The 24,933-nt window shown below is 44.3% G+C and overlaps 1 protein-coding gene across 3 annotated transcripts in view; it reads right to left on the reverse strand.

Annotated features, from left to right (window-relative positions):
• The window catches only part of MED26 (mediator complex subunit 26), an 80,908-nt gene that overhangs the window by 17,047 nt on the left and 38,928 nt on the right, over positions 1–24,933 (reverse strand). Inside the window, exon 1 of one of the 3 annotated variants that reach the window (XM_077252797.1) lies at positions 24,643–24,702. The exons of 1 other annotated variant lie outside the window; for it this stretch is intronic. The gene's annotated coding sequence lies outside the window, so the exon portion shown is untranslated. Of the gene's footprint in view, positions 1–24,470; positions 24,490–24,642; positions 24,703–24,933 lie in introns of those variants that run through there. One more of the 3 variants, XM_077252805.1, reaches the window with a different exon arrangement.

Raw genomic sequence — 24,933 nt, forward strand, 5'->3', positions numbered from 1 at the left:
TGACAAATGACAGCGTGAGCCAGCAGCTGTGCCCGGTGGTAAAACGTTTACCTCCGGTCACAGAGGGTGCAGCTGGTTCAACAGAACATTTAAAAAAATGTTTTGGTTAGTGTACCAGAACAGTACCTGGACCCCATTCGGATGAATGGGGGGCTCAAATATCAGCTTGCCAGGCAAACACTGATTCAGATTGGCAGCAAGATTACCGGTGGTCAGAGTGCTGCGGTTCCCACGCTGACAAATGACAGCGTGAGCCAGCAGCTGTGCCCGGTGGTAAAACGTTTACCTCCGGTCACAGAGGCGTCGGCTGATGAGATAGTACTACTCCCATCAGCCTATGCCTGCTGCCGCTAATAACAGCAAGAGCAGGTACCGCTGATGGAAGTGGATGTGTCAATTCTGGGGCTTTGCCCAGATCTTCCCACTTTCCTTGTGGCAAGTAGGGTTCATATTTGTGGGGTTGATGCCAGCTTTGAATTGACAGCTGACATCAAGCCCACAGGTTAGTAGTTAGGCAAATATAAATTTGTTTATTTCAAATCAAAGGGAGTCTGAATCATTTATTTTAAGTAAATGACTTTATTCTGGTTGTGTGTTTATTTAAAAAATGATGGGGTTAGTAATTGGATAGCATCTTATAAATGCGGTTCCACTACTAACCTGTGGGCTTGTCATCAAAGGTGACATCAGCTCCACAAATATTAACCCCACTTGCCACCGCCACAATAATAATCTTACTGCCGATCAGAGCCACTGGTGTTTCTCACGTTGTCATGCGGATGACAGTGAGGGAAACACCAGATGCTCAGGGTGCCGAACCCAAACAGTAACAATGACTTCCATGAGAAGTCAGTGTTCGGGGTCCTTGCCCGAAGAGTACGTGTTAGGTAAGGACCCCAAAACTTTACTGTTCGGGTTCGCCCATCACTAGTCATGACATCTGACCTGCTTCAGATACACAAAATGCATACATGTGAAAGATGCAGCACCAATTCAAAATGTTGGTGCTGTCGCTATTGAGCACACCTTTCACAGCAGACGTGTAAAGAGTTCCTTTCCCTACTAGAAGCTAAATTACTATAGATCTGTTGCTTTTATTAGTAATTACAGCCAATTGGAAACTACGATTCCCAGGAGGTAATATCAATTGCAAAATACATCTTTATTTTATTCTTAAATTGAAATACAGATATCTATATGTCTATGATCATGAATTGAAATTTTATTTTTCAATTAACAGTCATTTCGCAAAATTAGGAATTACCCACTATCGATAGGGTATAAATTCCAGGTCGCTGGTGGTTTGACAGCTGGGACCAAACCACCCCGAGAAAGGGCCTATGAAAATGTCATGGCAGATAAGCGCATGCATTTCCGCACCACTCATTCTCAATGATGAGACTGCAGGAAACAGCTGCGTGTAGCACTCTGTTTTGGATTTATAAATGGGACCGTCCGATAGCAAAGTGTGCCATATGATGCACTCCATACAGATTACTGATACACTGACTTCTGTATTAATTTCATTTTCCAATTATGAAAATTCAAAATGCTAGAAAAAAAATATTCCCAAGAGCCTGCATAATACACCAGCACCCAACATGGGACAATATACGTACTCCCTATGTAGGGTTAACATAAAAGCCTGATTGTAACAATAGGTTATTTTCAGATTACTCATTTCCTGCAAAGGCCTCATTCACAAATCTGTGTTTAAACAAGTATGTGAAATAAATGGTACCCGTGCCATCAGTGTTTTGCATCTGTGACCATTATTACGTCGTCGTGTTTTTCATACATGGATAAAGAGAAAAAAATTACCATTTCTCCTATGTTTTGCAATGTTAAATATGTACAGCACACAGGCGCCATTCTGATGCCATCCGTGTGCTGCACATGGACATATGAATAGCACCATATATTATGTACATGTATCAGTGGAAAAGATACCGATGCAACATGCATGAGCAACACGGTTATATGAATGAGGCCTAGTACAGCATTCTCTGCATTGCACAGCCACACAATTCTGAAGTTATCAATATCTGTTCCAAGCAGAGCAGATTAGGAAATGCAGACCTTTGGACTGTCACTTGTGCAAGTAACTGATGTTTTTAGGACCTTCTGTCAGAGTCATTTCCATTACTACACACAATCCTGTCAACAAAAACTGCAAATCTAGTCACAGCAATGATACAAGTTGTATTCCCAGACGCAGCATGTCTATTTATCTTGTGGAGACGCTCCGTCTCCACAAGATAAATAACACAGTCTATGAATACGATGAGGCGATTCTGGATGTGTTCAATGAACACATCTGGAATCTCCGAGCATACAACAGGGGGCGGCGCTTTGGGCTGAGTGGGTTTTCCGCTGCGTCCAAAGCGCAGAGATTACGCCCCGTGGAAACAGCCTTAGAGACTGTGGCTATATAGGTATGTTCAGAAGTTATCAAAATTTAGGTGATAAAATTACACTTTTTCATTCCTGTTATACCACTTTGCATTAATTCCTGAAAAGCACCTAAAGGGTTAATAAACCACCTGAAAGCAATTTTGAATATGTTGAGGGGTTCCGTTTTTAAAATGGTATCACATGTGGGGGTTTCCAATACGTAGCACCCAGAAAGTACTTTAAAAACTGAACAGGTCCCTACAAAAATAGGTTTTGTAAATTTCCTTGAAAAAAATGAAAAATTACAGCTACATTTTTAAACCTTCTAAAATTCTAACAAAAAAAACCAAAACATTTTACAAATGGCGCTGATGTAAAGCAGATATGAAGGAAATGTTATTTATTAATGTTTTTCTGTGGCATATTTATCAGAATTAAAAGGGATAATCAAAGTTTGAAAATTGCTATTTATTAAATGTCAAATTTCTGATATTTTTATTAATCAACGCAACATATCAAACAAAATTTACCATTAACATAAAATATGTTGAGTCACGAAAAAACAATCTCAAAATCAATGAGATATGTTGAAGCACTCCAGAGTTATTATTACATAAAGTGACACTGGTCAAACTTTAAAAAAATTGGTCCTGTCACTAGAGGTATCTATTCAACAGTGGTATCTATTCAACAGTTAAAAAAAAATTAAAAAAAAATGAACACATTAAATTGTAAAAATGTTTACAGAGCATTTGTCGTTTTGATTTCTATTTCATAAATAAATAGTAAAAGAAATTAAAAGTTATTACAAAATTGCATATTATCAGGGAAATTGCTTTTTTCTCTGTCAAAACTAATCAGTCATCAAAATTCTGAATAAGTTTGGAGGTAGAATCTGTATTCAGTGAAGACTGACTTTCCCATGGGACACTGAGGCCAGGGGCAGGGCTACAGACTGCGCACCGCTACATACTCTGGCACAGGGAGTTACGCAGGAAGCAGCAAGGGCACCATTGGAATGTACATTTAATGCTTTAAAAACACCACCCAATTGTGAGAATGCTTAAAGAGGTAGGCCACTACTCTACAAGTCCCTTTCATGCAAACAAAATGCCAAACATAAGCCCTTTACTAAATGCTTTGCTTTCCCAAACCTCTGTGTAACCCATGCTGGAATCCTCCGACTTCCTGTGATGTCATATCAAAGTCGCCCAAGTCCTGGGCTCTGGAGACTGAGGAGTGAGCACTGCTCCTGTGCATACTGCTGCAGACACAGCTCTCCCTTGTGTCAGTATGTATGAGGCAGGGGGATACATTACCCATCCATCAGTCAGTGTGGGGGGAGGAGGCGATAATCTTTATTGCCACGGCTGGTGTTCTGGTGCTTTGTGTATTACATGTATTCTCTGTAACAACAGTCCAAGACAGAAGATCGTGCCATGAAGCAGGGGGAGGAGTTTGAGTAACTGCGGGTTTGCTCACAGCTAACGTGCGGCCTAGCATACGGAATGATGGGAAATGTACGGTAATAAAGAATGGTACAGGATTTTGAAGAGATGTGATGGCTGTGACAGCACAGCTGATGCCAGGGGACAAAAACTGAAGCAGAAAGGCATAAGCCATGAAAACTGGCAGAAGTGTTTATGGAGATCTACAGGGCATTATCCTTAAAAGGGGTATTCCCATCTCCAGGATCATATCCCAATATATAGTAGGTGTAATAATATTAGCAAATGCCTCCAATTAGAAATGTAGTATAGTAATTCTGATTCGTGATGTCTTTACTCATGTGCAGGCATTGCAGGACCTTAGGTATACATGGTTATGACCACTAGCAACTAGCTAACTGTCACTATAACAACGGTCACAACCATGGATACCTAAAGGTCCTGCAAAGTCCTGCACATGAGGAAAAACCTCGCCAATCAGAAGAACTATACTACATTTCTAATTGGAGGTATTTTCTAATATTATTACACCTACTACATATTGGGATGATCTGTGAGATGACAAACACAGTAACAGTTAGGGTAGTACATCTTTGGCCTGGGACAGCTCATAGAATCTCATGGCTTTCGGTATCACCTCTATGCTGATGACACACAGATCTACATCTCTGGACCAGATATCACCTCCCTACTAACCAGAATCCCTCAATGTCTGTCCACTATTTCATCCTTCTTCTCCGCTAGATTTCTGAAACTTAACATGGACAAAACAGAATTCATCATCTTTCCCCCATCTCACGCGACCCCCCAACGAACCTATCCATTACAGTATATGGCTGCCCACTCACCCCAGTCCCACAAGCTCGCTGCCTCGGGGTAATCCTTGACGCTGATCTCTCCTTCAAACCACATATCCAAGCCCTTTCCACTTCCTGCCGACTTCAACTCAAAAATATTTCACAAATCTGTTCATTCCTCAACCAAGAATCTGCAAAACCTTAGTCCATGCCCTCATCATCTCTCGCCTTGACTACTGCAACCTCCTGCTCTGTGGCCTCCCCCTCGAACACTCTCGCACCCCTCCAATCTATTCTAAACTCTGCTGCCCGACTAATCCACCTGTCCCCCCGCTATTCCCCTGCCTCTCCCCTCTGTCAATCCCTTCACTGGCTCCCCATTGCCCAGAGACTCCACTACAAAACCCTAACCATGACATACAAAGCCACCACAACCTGTCTCCTCCATACATCTGTGACCTAGTCTCCCGGTACTTACCTACATGCAACCTCCGATCCTCACAAGATCTCCTTCTCTACTCCCCTCTTATCTCCTCTTCCCACAATTGCATACAAGATTTCTCTTGCGTATCACCCCTACTCTGGAACCCTCTACCCCAACATATCAGACTCTCGCCTACCATCGAAATCTTCAAAAAGAGCCTGAAGACCCACCTCTTCCGACAAGCCTACAACCTGCAGTAACCACCGATCGACCAAACCGCTGCATGACCAGCTCTACCCTCACCTACTGTATCCTCACCCATCCCTTGTAGATTGTGAGCCCTCGCGGGCAGGGTCCTCTCTCCTCCTGTACCAGTTATGACTTGTATGGTTTAAGATTATTGTACTTGTTTTTATTATGTATACCCCTCCTCACATATAAAGCACCATGGAATAAATGGCGCTATAACAATAAATAATAATAATAATAATAATAATAATAGTAGACAATCTCTTTAAAGGGGTCCTGTGAGCAGACCAAAGAGGCAAGATTTTGGTCCCAATTTATTCCTGCTGCTGAGTATTCTGTCTTATTTTAATTGCTTTTGAAATATGCCACAGGTTCCTACATACATGGGCCTTTTTATTTAGTACTTCTGGCCTTTACTAAGGAGGTGGTGTTCACAGGGTAATAATGCAGATCCGCCTGAAGACACGCTCCTGGAGTAATCTGCAGGTAGGCTTTCTGGAGCAGTGAGTAAATTGAAGTTATATTCTCCCTGCAGTCACTCCCTTCTAGTTTTCGGGACAGGACAGTGGATTAAAATCACTTCCCAGCACATTGGCAGCCTGCACTGTACCCACATGCAACCAAGCAGCTCTTGCTCCATAGCAAAGACCATGCAAGTGGAGTGCCAAACTGTAGTGCTGGATGGTAACCTAGGCCGTAGGGAGGATATAACTATTTTCTGACTGTAGCCACTGTCATTAAGCCTGCCATAGATTATTTAAATGCCATTTACCTGCAGATTACTACTGTATCTGCAAGTAGTGTTTTTTTTATTGGAGTTCACAGGATCCATTTAAAATGGAATTGTAGTTTTAACAAACTATGCATAAACCAATAGCGCATGTGAATAGAAGAAATATCTTAATCTAAGAAAAACTCTCCCCTTGAGGTCATCATTTATTCAAAAAAATCCCAGCTCAACTACGCCTGCCAACTCACTGTTGAATCATGTGACAGAGCCCATTGTACTCTATGGAGTAGAGGGCAGGAGTGAGGAGCAAGGAGAGGAAACAGGCAGAAGGAGATAGAAAACTCTGCATGATCTTTCTATAAGTCTTTTACCTCACTTCATAGTTTGATTCACATCAAGAAAACTCAGTAGTGCGGTATTATGGTATTTCCTCCATGACCCTGTTGCTTCTCTGTGTGCTAAAAAAGGGAATGAAGAGCAGAAATCCCTGTGTGTTGTGTATGGGATCATAGCAACTTGGGTCTTCCCACGAGCTCAAAGTCAATTGCAAATTAAGTGAGCATGCAGCAGGCAAATACAGTGCCTACAAGTAGTATTCAACCCCCTGCAGATTTAGCAGGTTTACACATTTGGAATTAACTTGGCATTGTGACATTTGGACTGTAGATCAGTCTGGAAGTGTGAAATGCACTGCAGCAAAAAAGAATGTTATTTCTTTGTTTATTTTCTTTTAAAATTGGGAAAAGTTTTTTCAGAGGGTCATTTATTATTCAACCCCTCAACCCACCAGAATTCTGTTTGGTTCCCCTAAAGTATTAAGAAGTAGTTCAGGCACAAAGAACAATGAGCTTCACATGTTTGGATTAATTATCTCTTTTTCCAGCCTTTTCTGACTATTTAAGACCCTCCCCAAACTTGTGAACAGCACTCATACATGGTCAACATGGGAAAGACAAAGGAGCATTCCAAGGCCATCAGAGACAAGATCGTGGAGGGTCACAAGGCTGGCAAGAGGTACAAAACCCTTTCCAAGGAGTTGGGCCTACCTGTCTCCACTGTTGGGAGCATCATCCGGAAGTGGAAGGCTTATGGAACTACTGTTAGCCTTCCACGGCCTGGACAGCCTTTGAAAGTTTCCTCCCGTGCCGAGGCCAGGCTTGTCCGAAGAGTCAAGGCTAACCCAAGGACAACAAGGAAGGAGCTCCGGGAAGATCTCATGGCATTGGTTTCAGTCAATACCATAAGTAACGTACTCCACCGCAATGGTCTCCGTTCAAGACGAGCCCGTAAGGTACCTTTACTTTCAAAGCGTCATGTCAAGGCTCGTCTACAGTTTGCTCATGATCACTTGGAGGACTCTGAGACTGACTGGTTCAAGGTTCTCTGGTCTGATGAGACCAAGATCGAGATCTTTGGTGCCAACCACACACGTGACGTTTGGAGACTGGATGGCACTGCATACGACCCCAAGAATACCATCCCTACAGTCAAGCATGGTGGTGGCAGCATCATGCTGTGGGGCTGTTTCTCAGCCAAGGGGCCTGGCCATCTGGTCCGCATCCATGGGAAGATGGATAGCACGGCCTACCTGGAGATTTTGGCCAAGAACCTCCGCTCCTCCATCAAGGATCTTAAGATGGGTCATCATTTCATCTTCCAACAAGACAACGACCCAAAGCACACAGCCAAGAAAACCAAGGCCTGGTTCAAGAGGCAAAAAATCAAGGTGTTGCAGTGGCCTAGTCAGTCTCCTGACCTTAACCCAATTGAAAACTTGTGGAAGGTGCTCAAGATTAAAGTCCACATGAGACACCCAAAGAACCTAGATAACTTGGAGAAGATCTGCATGGAGGAGTGGGCCAAGATAACTCCAGAGACCTGTGCCGGCCTGATCAGGTCTTATAAAAGACGATTATTAGCTGTAATTGCAAACAAAGGTTATTCCACAAAATATTAAACCTAGGGGTTGAAGAATAATTGACCCACACTTTTATGTTTAAAATTTATAAAAATTTAACTGAGCAACAAAACTTTTTGGTTTGTAAGATTTATGCATCTGTTAATAAATCCTGCTCTTGTTTGAAGGCTCTAACTTATTTGCATCTTATTAAACCTGCTAAATCTGCAGGGGGTTGAATACTACTTGTAGGCACTGTATACTTTTCAGCTTACTCTGAAGATACTTGAAAGTACGGTTACACTTTAGTTTTCTAGTCTCTATTGCTTAAACAGCATTTTTGTTAATTGAACATCCTCTAACTGTAGAATATCTTTTGAGCTGGGATTTTAATCATGCGACTGTACAGATTTATTAACAGTCGCAAGATTAGTGACTAGCAACTTACACCAGACTTTCTCCACAGTCACCAGGTTTGGCTGATAAGAGATACAGCCATCACCTTTTGGGGGTGATATACAGCATTCTATAATGCCTGCCCCCAACCCAACCTGTAAGAGAAGAAAAATAACTTATTATACTCACCTGGGGGGCGGTCCGGTCCGATGGGCGTTGCTGGTCTTGGCCCAGCGCTTCCCATCTTATGATCCCAGTCCTCCTTCTTGCTTTGTGTGGTTGACGCGTCCTTCATGGTCCAGTCTCCTCGGCACCGCGCTCCTGTGCATACGTACTTCTGTCCTGTTGAGGGCAGAGCAAAGTACTGCAGTGCGCAGGGTCTCTGACCTTTACTGGCACCTGCGCACTGCAGTACTTTGCTCTTCCCTCAACAGGACAGAAGTACGTATGCACAGGAGTGCTGTGCAGTAGAGACACGTCATCCACACGAAGCAAGCAGGAGGGCAGCATCGCAGGAAGAAGGGAGACAACTGACCAAGAAGAGTGACACACATCGGACCGGACCGCCCCACAGGTGAGTATAAAAAGGGTTTTTTTTCTCTTACAGGATCGGGGGCTTATCTACAGCATTATATAGAATGATGTATTATCAGCCCTGAAAGGTGATGGCTGTATCTCTTATCAGCCAAACCTGGTAACAGGTTCCCTTTATTAAAAAAAAAAAAAAAAAAAAGAAGGCAGAGTTCTCTGATTGCCATGAGGAGCAAACACATTTGATGAGCGGAGTCTGATGCACCAGAGAGTGCAAATCAAAGTGTTTGTGACTAAATGACAACTCAAAGGATTTGGACACCTTAAGGTCATTTTGGCACCAGATCTACAAAGCTCACTTAGATTCCGTACAAAGTTGAAATTTGGTTTGGTCATACATCAGCTAGGCTCTGTTTTCATGTCTAGTTGTCATCTGCTCGTATCAGTTCCAGGGTTTTTATATATTAAGTAAAAAAAATTATATAAAATAAATGGATCTGTTACAAAAAATGATGCAAAATGAAAACAAAAAGATTACATTTCTAAACGAATCAGTAAAAAAAAAAAACCCCAAACAAAAATCTATTCAGAAACTGTGGTTTGATCTGTTTGTCATGGATCCATTTGTCACTAGAGGCGTCTCAGATCACCCCTAGTATTTTGGGCATGCACAGGGTCATATACACATACTTCTCAGCACGTGACGTGGGTACGACTTGAAGGAGTTTCTCTCAACTCAGTCTTCCACTCATCATCCATTATAGGCTGAAAATTGAGCTGCAATCACACCCCAGGTACACAACACGCTGCCGCCACTCAAACAAGGGGGATGATTCCCCAAAATACACATTGCTCTCCAATACTGAAAGACCGAACCATCTCCAAAAGGCTATGGATTCTTTGGAGCATACAAGGAAGATAAACTTAAAAGTGGTTGCCCACTACTTCAACAACCTCTTTGTGCTAAAAACATTTGGCCCAGATAAAATAAATAAATTAAAAAAAACCCTATACTCACCTCACTTGCTAGCACAGTTCCAGCAGTATCCGCACTTGTGGTCCTGGGGCCATCGTGTGGTTGCTGCAAGACATAATCCCTGTGCCCAATCAGCGTCGGTCTCACTTTTCCTGCCTTCGGACAAATCAAACAAGAGGAAGTCCGGGCTGCAGCTGCTCTCACTTACTCTTCATGTTCAATTTAAAAGGAGGCCGGGACAGTGACGCCAGTGCCGACTGGGCGCTAGGGTCACATGTCAACAGCACGAGAGCCCTGGGGAGAGCGAGTGCCAATGGCGCCGACACGGAAGAGGAGTATAGGCTTTATTATTTTATCGGGGCCAAGCGTGAGGTATGACAAGAAGTTGTCTAAGTAGTGGCCAACTTCAAGTTTTAAGCTTTAAAGAAAACCTGTCACCAGGCTCATCAATGTTAAACTAAAAAAGTATGTGCATAAAAACACTACTATACTGATTTAATAGATACAGTCAGTGTAGAAATCTGCAGCCTGTTTTTTTGGAAAGTCATCTTTAGAAGTTTGAAAGCATGGAGAAGGCTTAGCACAGCACATTCTGTAAAACATAGTGGAAGCAGCGTGAGTGCATGGGCATACATGGCTTCCAATGGCACTGGGTCACTAGAGTTTATTGATGATGTGACTGAATGCAGAAGCAACCGGATGAATTTTAAAGTGTACAGGGCTATACCGTATTTTGCGGATTTTAAAAGACGCACACCAAAATTTGAGGTGGAAAAAAATTATTTTCTTTAAAGAATAAAATGCTGGTGCATCTTTTATTTCCTTTTAGACGGTAGCTTACCTGGGGGGATGGCTGCGGTGGAGCAGGAGGCAAATGAGGTAGGGTGGTTGCTTCAGGCCAGGCAGGAGCAGGGCGAAGCTGCGGTGACTGGGATCTCAGGTGGTGTCAGTGCATGCAGTCCATTTCCCAATGCCGTATCTGTGGTGGGTTTCCGGAAAATGGCACGCATGCGCAGATTGAGATTTCAGGAGACGAGATTGCAATCTGCACATGCGCAGCCTCCGGCAGCTGATTTTCCAGAAGCCCACCGCAGGGATATAATTGGGAAAAAATGACTCCATTCACCGATGCAGACACCTTCTGAGATCTCAGGCACCATAGCATCTCCCCGCATGTCAGAAGAGAGAAATTTTTTATTTTTTAAATTGCAGGCACACTTTACGTGATCGCCGTCATTCATTGAAAAGCGGTTCCTATTGTGTTCTTCAGGGTCTCAGCTACTCCCGGTAACGGAAACCCTGGAAAGTTTCTGACGCAGGGGGGTGCTATACTGTTCTGCCCGATCGACATTTTAAAACCGCAATGAGGGCATAAGGCCCCTTAACAGTCATTTCAAAGCATATCGGCGGTCATTAAGGGGTTAAACACGCTCCCCAAACATCTCTGCTCAGTTTCAGTCGAAACTCCACTCTGCTAACCTAGCTGCCGTTAATCCAAACTGGATTATGGAAATGGTTGGTCTTAAATCCCACACCCAAAATCATGTCTAATTAAAACGCTCTCGGTAACCTAGTGTTACTGGTACAGACTTTACATTACCGATGCCAATCATTGATGCAGGGCAGAGTCAACCCATAGGCAGTGTACCCTTGATATAGCATCCGCATGTCCACGTCAGTTACCGGGTTTATACACCCCACTGATTTTATGAGGCATAGCTGCTAGACATATATCTGATGTGTCTAGTCTACGAACAGGTTTTGGAGAAATTCAACGCGCTGCCAACACTGGTTGATTACAGAAGGCCAGTTGACATGCCCTCTTAGCCTCGAGACCACTTAACCATTACTGATTCTGTACCCTTTAGGAGATTGGTTACAGGTGCTGCAATTATGGCAAAATTAGGGACAAACTGCCAGTAATATCCTACAAATCCCAGGAATGCTCTGATCGTTGGGGTGTGGCCAGCTCTGTAATGCCTTCTCTGAGGTTACCTCCTGGTGGGCCTCTGGAATCTGATAGAGCATGAGGCTCAGTGCATATCTCGTGCCTGATGCCATGAGGGAGACCTTGCAACTTCGAAAAGCCGCCCCTATTCTGATGTAGCAATTTTCAGCCGTATTGTTTCTGCCACTTTGGCACCTGCAATGTTGGCTTCTAACTGGGCCAACAAGTTCTGTGTTTTGACCTGGTTCCTATCCTTCCAGGGTTTTAGTAGGTTGCCATGATATATCAGGAAGTGCTTCCTTTTCCCTGGTTGGTGTATTTTATAGTTGCCCTCTCCCACCTTTTCCCCTACCACTTGGCAAAGAACTTGCTCTCCACTGTGGGTACACTAGTACCTGATCCCCAGGCTTAAATTGTCTCAGTTGAGCTGACCTACCATACACCCTCAATTAGGGGGAACATGGCACCACATGATACTTGCCACTGCTCACTACTTGCTCCAGCCCCCTCGCGATGCGAACTCTGCTTCAGGAAAATGGCCGCCGCGATCTACATCTGCGCACGCGCGGCATCCCGCGGCCGTTTTCCTGAAGCCCCGGGCAGCAGAGCGCTCCATCTGCGCACGCGCGGCCTCAGGAAGATTGCCGCCCCCACTGATAACCAGGGGAATAGCGCAGATCGTGCTCTTTCCTCACCTGTGCAGTGGATTCAACAGTTGGGCATGCGCAAACCACTACGCCACCAGCGGAAAAATAAGCAAGATCTGGGGGAAGAAACAGCGATGTCACCACGCCCATTTGACCAGACCAGCCTGATTGACAGGCGAAAACGGCAACTTTGGTAAGGTATTTCGGCAGCATAGGTGGGGAATCCGGGTACACAAAATACACTATTGTAACGCACAGCTCAGGCCCTATTTATCGGTATTTTTATCTCATACGGAAAAAACGGGGTGACAGGTTCCCTTTAATGACCGCAATACAGCAGCTGTCAGCTGTACACTAGCTGATAATTTGCTGTATCAGCCACGATCAGTACTGGCACCGTCCATATCTGTTTAACGCCTTAGATGCTGCTGTCAATAGTGGCTACATCATACAAATGGTTAAGGCTTCTTTCACATTTCCGTCGGTACGGGGCCGTCACGAAGCGTCGGCGTGACGTACCGACGGAAGTGTGCGCTTTCATATTTCCGTCAGACTGCAGGGTAAGGAAAGATCGTGAGCGCGATATTTCCTGCTGGGTATGCGCAGTCTGAAACACTGGATGCGACATACAGAAAAAAGTTCCCTTGAACGTTTTTCTGTGACGATGGGCCGCCAAAACCCGACGCATCCAGTGCACGACGGACGCAACATGTGGCCATACGTCGCGATCCGTCGGCAATACAAGTCTATGGAAAAATGCAGGATCCTGCAAATTTTTTGCAGGATCCTGCATTTTCAAAGATCTACGTATTGAGAAGGTAGCAGAAAGATGGAAATGTGAAAGAAGCCTAACAGTGTGGGGGCTTCTTTATCCCCATAAGCACCATGAGATCATGATTGTGTGGTCCTGATGTTTGCCATGGTAATTCATGGCCAAATAGAGGCCTTACAGTCTGCCGGCTACAGTGACCTGTTCAGAAATTAGTGACAGAGGTGGTAAAAATACACTTTTTCATTACTGTCATCTGACTGTATCAATTCCTGAAAATGACCTGAAGGGTTAATAAACTACCTAACAGTTCAATATGTTGGGGGATGCGGTTTTTAAAATGGTATCATTTTTTCTGGGTTTTCCGATATATAGGACACCAAAGTCACTTCAAACCTGGATTGGTCCCTTAAAAAAAAAAAAAAAAAAATTGTAAATTTCCTAAAAAAAAAATGAAAAATTACTGCTATAGTTGTAAACCTCCTGTTATACTAACAAAATAAAATAACATTTTATAAATGGTGCGGATGTAAAGCAGACATGTAGGAAATGTTATTTATTAATGTTTTTCTATGGTGGGACTATCTACATTAAAGCGATAATGATTCAAAGCGTGAAAATTGAATTTTTTTATATTTGTCAAATATCTGATTTTTTATTAATAAACAAAACATATCTACCTAAATTTATCATTATCATAAATTATAATGTGCCACACGATTAAACAACCTCAAAGTCACTGGGATCCGTTGAAGCGTTCCAGAGTTATTGCCACAAAGTAACACTGTTCAGTTTTTTTGGCCCGGACACTAAGGAGTTAAACCGTAATAAACAGTGCCCGCATTCAAACACCAATTGTAAGGTTTCCGCTCTCTGGTAGAAAAATATTAAGAGTCCTCAGTGGTTGATACCTTTTAATAGCTAATTGAAAAGATGGTAAATAGCAAGCTTTCAAGACTATTCAGGTCTCTTCATTAGGCTCAGTAAAACACAATTTGAAGAGTCATTTATAAACAGGACATAGAATAGTGCAGTAAACAAGCCAAGTGATGTGAGGCAGTATCATCAGTATCGGAAGTGAAGAAAATCGTTATATACAGCATATATTGGAGCAGCATAGATGAGTGTGAACGTTTTATGGGTCCAGGGTTGCTATGCCCCCTAATGGTCTGAGGAGCACATTCCATAATTGAGACAAATCCATGCAACACATTCATTCCTGCCCAGTGTGTAAAAGGTCATCATAAGTTTGTACTACCAGATTTTTTTCAAATCTCTGGTAGCTGTCTGGATAGGTACAGGTACACAGTTTTTATATCAAAACAGAATAGAAAGTTGTCAAACTTTACAGCTCCAAAATGAAAACCGCTTTTCGCCAGTACAAATTAATAACAGTTCTTTCTTCAGGCACAATGACAATAAATGCAGTAGCCTCAACAATCTCAGTATTTCAGGCAATACCAGCTCAAGCAGTTTTAAATGTGACGACCAAAAAACCACCTCTGCTCAGCTCCAACCTAAACTTCACTCTCCTGAGCTAACCCAGCTGCTGTTATGGCCTGTAAGCCTCAGGCTGGATTATGGGAACCAACTTTCCCACCCAGACTCTTGATTGCTCCCAAATGCCAGAACAAAAATCCAGATGAATGAAAAAAAAAAAAAATCCTCAGTAACCTAGTGTTACTGGTACAGACTTTACATTACTGAGGCCAACCACCTCAGTGACATCTGCCTTGCAGCTCCTCATCTTCCGTTTTTTTTTTTTTTTTTTTACAAGATATATATTTTTTCTGTTCATTATGTCTCCCAGAAAGTAATTAGGCTGCGTGCACACGTTCAGGATTTTTCGTGGTTTTTCACTATAAAAATGCGATAAAACCGAGAAAAAAACGCATACATTAAGCATCTTATTATTAGAATGCAATCCGCAAGTTTTGTGCACGTTGCGTTTTCATAGGAATGTATTGATCCGCTTACTTTCCGCATGGGGCTATGCCCACCATGCAGGGAGTAAGCAGATCATGTGCGGTTGGTACCCAGGGTGGAGGAGAGGAGACTCTCCTCCAAGTCCTGGGAACCATATAAATTATTAAAAAAAAAATAAAATCGTGATATACTCAGCTTCCGGCGTCCCCGGCAGTCTTCCCGCTCCTCGCGATGCTTCCGTTCCCAATAATGCATTGCGAGAATGACCTGTTATGACGTAGCTACATCACAGGCCATTCTCGGTCAGTATGTTTGACAAGTGTGACCAACCTGTCAGTTTTCCAAGTGATGCTACAGATAGCCTTCAGAATATTAGCATTTTCTAAGCGAATTACGCTTGTAAAACGCTAGTGCGGGAAACCGCATGCCAATTCCGCATGCGATATACCCACGGCAGGAGTTGCGGAATTGCCGCGGAAATTTCCGCAGCAATTCTGCAACGTGTGCACTTAGCTTAAAAGTGATCAAAAATTAATATGTACCTCAAAATGATAACTATGAAAACGGTAATTAGACCTACCGGTAATTGTATTTCCAGGAATCCATCCTGACAGCACCATTGGAGGACTTCCTTCTTACCCTCAGTGGGACAGGAACAACAAGCGGTTAAAAGGACCCTCCCCACTCCACCCACCAGTGATTTTCTAAGTACCACATCTGGATGGATGCAAAGAGAGTTTATTAACAGTCATATACCAATGTTACATTACATTAGTCAATAGTATAAACTTGCAGTGGGAGGGAACTAGTAGTGCTGTCAGGATGGATTCCTGGAAATACAATTACCGGTAGGTCTAATTACCGTTTTCCAGTTCACCATCCTGACAGCACCATTGGAGAAATACCAAAGGATGTTAAACTAGGGTGGGACTACTGCATGTAATACTTTTCTACCAACAGCTAACTGATCTGATGAGACATCTAATTTATAGTGTCTAGCAAAGGTAGAAAGCCTTGTCCAAGTCGCCGCCCTACAAATTTGCTCAGCTGAGGCTCCCCCCCCCCCTTCTCCGCCCATGATGTAGAGATAGCTCGGGTTGAATGGGCTCTAAGAATATCTGGGGGATCTTTCCCTTGGTCTGTATACGCTAGGTTTATCATGGTTTTGATCCACCTAGCAATGGTTGATTTTGCTGCCTTGCAACCTCTATTTGGACCCCCTACTGTATGAACAAGTTAGTATCCCGTCTCCAACCTTCCGTCACCCCCAGGTATTTTAGAACAGTCTCCCTAACGTCAAGGTTATGGTAGACCCCTTCCTTCGTGTTTCTAGGGTGTTGGAAGAATGAGGGAAGGATTATCTCCTGATTTATATTTGTTGAGGACACTACCTTGGGGAGGAAGGCTGGGTTAAAGGCCCCGTCTCACACAGCGACGCTGCAGCGATACAGACAACGATGCTGATCGCTGCAGCGTCGCTGTTTTGTCGCTGTGTGGTCGCTGGGGAGCTGTCACACAGACAGCTCTCTCCAGCGACCAACGATCAGGGGAACGACTTCGGCATCGTTGAAACTGTCTTCAACGATGCCGAAGTCCCCCTGCAGCACCCGGGTAAACATCGGGTTACTAAGCGCAGGGCCGCGCTTAGTAACCCGATGTTTACCCTGGTTACCAAAAAAAACAAACCGTACATACTCACCATCTGTTGCCCGTCAGGTCCCTTTGCCGTCTGCTTCCTGCTCTGACTGAGCCGCCGTACAGTGGGAGCAGAGCGCAGCGGTGACGTCACTGCTGTGCTCTCACTTTACGGCGCTCAGTCAGAGCAGGAAGCAGACGCCAAGGGACCTGACGGGCAACAGATGGTGAGTATGTAGTGTTTGGTTTTTTTTACATTTACGCTGGTAACCAGGGTAAACATCGGGTTACTAAGCGCGGCCCTGCGCTTAGTAACCCGATGTTTACCCTGGTTACCAGTGAAGACATCGCTGGATCGGTGTCACACACACCGATTCAGCGATGTCAGCGGGACCTCAACGACCAAAAAAAGGTCCAGGCCATTCCGACACGACCAGCGATCTCGCAGCAGGGGCCTGATCGCTGGTACGTGTCACACATAGCGAGATCGCTACTGAGGTCGCTGTTGCGTCACAAAACTTGTGACTCAGCAGCGATCTCGCTAGCGATCTCGCTATGTGAGACGGGGCCTTAAGTCTTAAGACTATCCTGTTGTCAAAGATCTGAAGATATGGGTCCTGAGTGGAAAGAGCCTGCATCTCCCCCAATCTTTTAGCTGACGTGATGGCAATCAGAAAGGCAGTTTTAAAGGAGAGATTGGCTATGCTCATATCTTCTGATAATAAGTACGGGGATTTACACAGGGCATTAAGGACCAGGTTTAGGTCCCAAGGAGGAGTGGATTTTCTCACAAGTGGTCTCATTCTCTGCGTGGCCCTGGAAAATCTTGCTATCCAAGGATTGGAGGCTAGTGACGTATCAAAAAAGACACTAAGCGCTGCAATCTGTACTTTTAAAGTACTAGGTCGGAGGCCCTTCTCAAAACAGAGTTGCAGGAAGTCGAGAATTCTGGGAATGTCAGGTTTTGAAGTATCCACAGAAACCTCTCCCAGAAAGGAACAATACCGCTTCCAGATTTTGTTATAAATCGCTGAAGTCACCGGCTTTCTGCTTGCCTGGAGTGTAGTAATGACTTCTTCTGACAGGCCTCTGGATCTTAGGGTTCGCCGTTCAGGATCCAAGCAGACAGGTGAAAAAAAGAGTCTGGGTCTTCGTGGAACACCGGCCCCTGTAGTAGAAGGTCCTGCCTGTTCGGTAATAAGATTGGTCTCTGTTGACATTCTGGATAGTAGAGAGAACCAGCTCATTTTTGGCCAAAAAGGAACCACCAGGATAACGGTTGCTCTCTCGTCTCGTATCTTCCTGAGAGTCTTCGGTATCAGAGGAAGAGGTGGAAATGCGTACAGGAGACCTTCTCCCCAATATTGAGACAAGGCGTCTACTGCTGTGGCTCCATCTAGAGGATTGAGAGAAAAAAATGCTCTGGTCTTTGTATTTGACCTGGTGGCAAAAAGATCCACCTGAGGTGTTCCCCACTTCTGGCATAGACTGCTGAATATTTCTGGGTTTAGTTACCATTCTCCGGGATGTACAGACGTTCTGCTCAAGAAGTCTGCTACTTGATTCTTGGCGCCTTCCAGGTGAACTGCCGAGATGGATTTGACAGATTTCTCCGCCCATCTGAAAATTTGGTCTGCTAGGTGTTGCAGCGGTGGATGTTTCAGACCTCCTTGGTGTCTTAGAAATGCCACTGCTGTGACATTGTCGGACAGTATCCTTACGTGTCTGCCCCTGACCTGTAGATACAAAGAACCCGGCACTCAACTTAAACTTGAAGTTTTTTATTCTGTAGTACGAAATCGTTTCGGCCTAGTGTGGCCTTCGTCAGTTACGTACTATAGGTGACTGAGAATCCACTCAGTAAGTGTGTTAAATCCGTGGGTAATCACTGAACAAATTGTCCGTTAAGGGAAAATAGCACGGCTGTATGCTGAAAGCGACCAGGTCCTGACGCGGTGTCCACCGCTGTCGGCGTGAATGCCCGGGCCAGTTTAATTTAAGTTGAGTGCCGGGTTCTTTGTATCTACACATATATGGTTTGGGAACCTACCCGTGCACCCTAGTAGCTGTGCTCACGTCTTTTGTTTCACTGCCTCTGACCTGTGACTGGGCCTGGTATAACACCTTCCAGATCGCATACATCTCCCTGAAGTTTGATGACCTTGCGGCAATCTGGGGAGTCTATTCTCCCTGGTAGTATGTCCTTTCTATATGACCGCCTCATCCGAATTGACTGGCGTCTGTGGTAACGGTAACACAGGGATCGAGGATCCATGGAACTCCCTCTTTTAGGTTTTTCGGTGTGGTCCACCAGGTTAGGGATCGCTTTACTGATGGAGACACAATCATCTTCTTGTCTAGGGAACTCTTGTTTCCTGTTCCAAGATTTCAAAACCTCTCTGTAATCCCCGTGAGTGGAATTGGCTCCATTTCACACAGGGTATGCATGCCGTCAAAGCCCAGAATCCTCATTGCCTCTCTTATGGAGGGGGTACTCCTCCTGAATTGATGTATGTGCCTGATCAAGGCCTCCTGTCTGTCTTCTGGTAAAAAAAAGATGTTCTGACGGAGTCTAATATGACCCCCAAAATTTCATTCTGGAATTTGGGACCAGGCAAGATTTCTTCCAATTCACAATCCACCCCAGGTCCTGTAGGATGGAAAGTGTGAAGCTGCAGTCTATTTTGAGAAGTTTCTCTGATCTCGCCATTATCAGAAAGTCGTCCAGATATGGCACTATGGTCACATTCTGGTACCTTAGATAGGCCACAACTTCTGACATTAGTTTGGTGAATATTCTGGGCACCGAAGCAAGCCCGAAGGGGAGACATCTGAACTGGAAGTGATACATTATTCCCTTGTTCATCAGGGCAAATCTCAGAAACTTTTGGTAGGAAGTGTGTATTGGGACATGGTAGTATGCATTGCTTAGATCCAAGGTGCACATCACCATGTCCTTGTCTATGAGAGGCGTTGTGGACTTTATAGATTCCATCCTGAATCTTTTGTACCGGACCCACCTGTTTAGGGGTTTTAAAATTTATGATCGTTCGGGAGTCTCCCGACGTTTTTTTTTTATTGAAAATAAGTGAGAGTAGCGGCCCTTGCCTCTTTCTGAGATGGGTACTGGGATTATTGCGTCTATCAACTCCTGGATGTTTGTCCACATAGAGGAGTCTGAGAGCGGACAAGGTCGGGTTACAACAAATCTTTCTGGGGGACTGCTGGAGAACTCTAGCTTGTACCCCTGAGCAACTACCTGCAGAATTCAAGGATTTTGGGATACTTTCTGCCAACCCCCTAGAAATTTTTGTAACCGACCACCCACCATGTCATGTCATTTATTCGGCTTTCCTGCACCTGCACTTGGGAAGATGGAGTCTCTACCCTTTCCACCCTTGGGATAAGACCACCTCCCAGTCTTCCCTTTCCCCCTGTAGTCTGTCTTCTGACTAGGTCGGGATCTACGAAAGGGCTGGTACTTTTTTGTATTTTCCTCAGGGAACCCCCTTTTTTTTTTCTTTTTTTATCTGAGGCTTTTTCTAAAAGGTCATCTAGAATAGGCCCAAATACTTTATTCCCTGAGAATGGGATTCCGCACAATTTATTTTTTGATTGGATATCCCCCGACCAAGCCTTTACCCAGATAGCTCTTCTGGCCGCGTTGGATAAGGACTCGCTTCTGGCGGCGAAGCATACAGATTCTGCTGAAGCGTCTGCCATAAAGCCTGTTGCGAGCTTAAGTAACGGTAGAGATTTGAGAACAACATCTCTGGAAGTCTTAGCTTTGAGATGTTCCTCCAAATCATCTATCCATAGATGCATTGACCGGGCTACCGATGTTGCAGCTATATTGGCCCGTATGATTGCTGCGGAGGATTCCCAAGTTCTCCTGAGCAGTCCATCTGCTTTGCGATCCATTGGATCCTTTAAAGCGGAGGAGTCCTCAAATGGAATTGAGGTCGTCTTCGCCACTTTTGCCAACGGAACATCAATCTTGGGAACTTCATCCCACACTTTAATGTCCTCTGGATTATAAGGTAAACGGAGTCTGAAACCTCTGGGTACTACTAGTCTTCTCCGCTTCCTGCCATTCTTCTAGAATCATGGAACGGATGTGATTGTTGACTGGAAAAACCTTTGTGACCTGGGCATGTAATCCGCCAAACATTTCATCCTGAATCGAGGTCTCCTCTGGCGTGTTCTGTAACTGCATGGTGTTACGAACTGCATGAATAAGCTCATCTGTATCTGCCGCTGAGAAGAGATATCTCTTTACTCTGCCCAATGATCCGCCTCTTTCCTCCTGGTCTGAATCCTCCGAAATTTCTCCTTCGCAAGAGGGACTAGACTCTCTTGGCCTTTTCTGTGATGTTTGCGGTTCCGACTGGCTTGTCTGGGGAAGATTCAAGCTTGAGATGGATGCCTGAACCTCTTGACGAATCATTGTCCTCATACTGGCTAATAATGCAGTCTGTTCATCACCCACAATTTTAGATGTGCACGACTTGCATAGTGGCTTCCGCCAATTTTCCAGAAATTTAGCAGTACATATCAGGCATTTATTTTTCCCTGATTTTTTCCTTTCGGATGTGGGGATAGGAGGCTCTGCCTAGGATAGAAATACATAGATACACCTTGTAGATAGGGAAGTAGGGGGAGGGGTGAGCATTGTGGTATGGCTTAGTATTAGCCTACTCACGTGCCCCTGAAGCTGGTCAGTCCCCTCAGGTCTGGCTGTTTCCTCCATAGTGAGGACAATTTACCATATAGAGTGCTCCTTTTATCAGGATGGCCGGCGGCATAAAGACCCCCATAAGATGTTTATATAGGATTTACCTGGTTGATCCTGCCCTCCTTACCGCCGCTGCGGTTTACCGTGCTGCCCTGCCCCGAGGCCGGCGCTGCTGCCGGCGCCATTCTCCCACGCTACCGCCGGCGCCATTGCTGCTGCGACCGGAAATGACGCGGCCGCTGGACCCGGAAGCCACCTGGAGCTGATGGGGAACGCTGCGGCCGCATGCTGGAACCGGTCGCTGCTGGAAGCGGCCGCCGCATTCACCCCCCCGGCAGGAAGCGCCCGGACCGAGAGCCCCCTGAGCGGAGGAGATGGACCTGACCCCAGGAGCAGCGCTGCACTGGGGAGGCTGATGGACCCCCCATAACAGGTATCAGCCACAGATGTCTTGCGGCAGGGAAGGGAAAGGCTGGGCCCCCCGATCCCCACCATCTGCACAGCACCGTCGGAGCCTTTCCTATCCACAGTGGGACAGGAAAAACACTGGTGGGTGGAGTGGGGAGGGGTCCTTTTAACCGCTTGTTGTTCCTGTCCCACTGAGGGTAAGAAGGACATCCTCCAATGGTGCTGTCAGGATGGTGAACTGGAAAACTACATTGTTATTCAGTGTAGCTGAACTTAAAAAAAATTTGCAGACTTTACAGTGGCACAAAAATAGTGCCACTGTTGAATACAACTAATCCTGCAAAATACAAGCTCTTTTACAGCTGAAGGAAAGAATTTCTTTCTGAACGAAAAACAATGCTTTGTCCACAAGGACCAAAAGAGGCAAATCCACAAAGAAGAATTCTTAATTTTGGAAGTTATCTACTATCCATGGTATAGGGGATAACGTTTCAATTATTATTAGTGATGAGCGAGTGTACTTATTGCTTGGGTTTTCCAGAGCATGCTCGGGTGACCTCCGAGTATTTATGACTGCTTGGAAATTTAGTTTTCGTCACCTCAGCTGCATGATTTAGTTACTAGCCTGCTTGATTACATGTGGGGATTCCCTAGCAACCAGGCAACCCCCACATATACTTAGCCTGGCTAGTAGCTGTAAATCATTCAGCTGCCGTGATGAAAACTAAATCTCCGAGCACTAAAAAATACTCGGAGATCACCCGAGCGTACTCAGGAGCAATGAGTACAATCACCCGAGCAATGAGTACACTCGCGCATTACTAATTATTATGGGTCCAATTGCTGGGACCCCAGCAATCCCAGTGACCTGGGCTATGAGCCCCATGTGAATGGAGTGGTGCTCAATCATGCGTACTGACACTCCATTTTTTCATATGAAAGTGACGAAGACCAGCTGAATGCAGCACTTGGCCATCTCCAGTAGTCCCATCGAAAACAAATGAAGCAGCAGTGTTCATGATCAACCACCGTTCTGTTCACACGCAGATGGGTCACAGTAAAATCAGCTATATGTGCAACTTGCAACCAAAAATCCAACAGATTCAGAATTATTAAGAGAATGTGTGTCATCAGTGTCCTCCCCATAGCCTGGAAAGCTAATTTACATAGCACAACTAAAGTATATTTCTCTGGAATAAAAACAGATTGTAGATATCAAGGCATCATTTAACTTATCTTCCTATGACCTACAAGAACATATGGATGGCTTAGGAGCGTTGATCCTACTCACAGATTCCCTTTAACCACTTGATGATAGAGCCAATTTTGACCTTAATGACAGACACATTTTAGAATTCTGACCAGTGTCACTTTATGTGGTAACTCTGGTACATTTCAAAGGATCGCACGGATTCTGAGACTCTGTTCGCAACATTGTACTTAATGATAGCGGTAACATTTCTTCTATATGACTTGCGTTTATGATAAAAAAAAAAAAAAAGGAACTTTGGCAAAATTTTGTAAAATTTAGCAATTTTCAAACTTATTTTTAGTGCCCTTAAAATCAGGGGATGGATCGAGGGACTGGGAGGTGGTGGAGGTATCGGTGACCCCATTTCTCTCTACTCTGATATCTTAGATCATAGAGGAGATAGAAATTAATTTTAAATTGGACTTTTGTTTTGTGATTGCCATTATTCAGTGAATAACATTAATTACGTTTTCTCATGCTGGTGCCATTAAAGTGGCGCTGAGAAATAAGTAACCCTTAACTGCAGTTGTAAAAAGGTGTATCGGCGGTTAAGGGGTTAATTTTAGGCAACTTGTAAGGGATCCATTTAAAAAAGAAAAAAAAACAGAACAAATATCAATGCTTCTTGTGTACATAAGGGAACAAACTGTTTCTGAGTCATAAGAATTAATAAACGTGCCATATGACTAAATGTATTGTGAACTACTTCCGTGTACTACCCAGAGATTACATCGGGTAATCTTCGGGAAGGATGGGGTTAATCCTACCCAGGACACTACACCTTTAGTCTGTTTACAGTTCAGGCCTGCCATCCCATCATGCCCTGGGTCAGTCCTCTATAAATAGGGAGGTGAAAGCTATTCATAGGCATGCTTGTCAGGACAGCGATCAGGTTATAAGTGATTAGCACACAGGGCAGTGGCGCTTGTGATGGCCAGCTCAGCTAGAAAGATGTGCATACAGTGCGGGGTGCCCCTGATCACCGAGTACCAAGAGGAAAGAAGCAGACATGATGCAATTTACACAAAACGTAAAAAATGCTGTTTGGCAAATTCATTTAACAGCTGCAAATGTACTCTTCAGGAGGCTCACTTACAGACTGCCATTCTGCCACTATCAGCACAGATAACCATATTTACAAAAGGCCAATCATTTATTAAAAGGGTCTTTGAATCTAGCAGACCGAGAAAAAAAAACAACTGACTATTCCATATTCTTCATACATTTAGTAAAGAAAAAATATATGCAAAACGATTTGGCTAGATTAGCAATATTTAAAAAAACACAAAACAAAAAAAGTTATAGCACCTTATAGGGAGAGATCTCTGCCACGCACTCAAACCGTGCGCCATCCAATAGAGAAATCCGGGGGCCTTGTGTGCATGCTCTCTTAGCTTTTAGATTGACTTGCCCAATAGATAGTTGTTTTTTGGGGAGGCATTTCAAAATAATTACATATATATAGATCCTTAGTAATCACCTCACGCTGATAAGAGATCTAATGGGTGGATGTGCAGGATAAAATACACACACCAAACAGAAACGGTCTTGAAGGCTCTCACATTTCAGTTATGGACACTACCTCAGTGTCACACTGTTCTAGTTGTCCAGAGCAACCAATCAGAGCTCAGCTTTCACTTTACCCCGGCATCAGAAGGCTGCACTCTGGTTGCCATCGGCGATCTGTGTTGAATGTGAAGGCTAGTGGACGCTAACAAATGTTCGTAAAATTTAGAAGTTTAACATTTTCTTGTGGAAAAGGGGGAAAATT

This window comes from Ranitomeya variabilis, chromosome 1 (genome assembly GCF_051348905.1).
Source record: "Ranitomeya variabilis isolate aRanVar5 chromosome 1, aRanVar5.hap1, whole genome shotgun sequence".
Classification (NCBI taxonomy): domain Eukaryota; kingdom Metazoa; phylum Chordata; class Amphibia; order Anura; family Dendrobatidae; genus Ranitomeya; species Ranitomeya variabilis.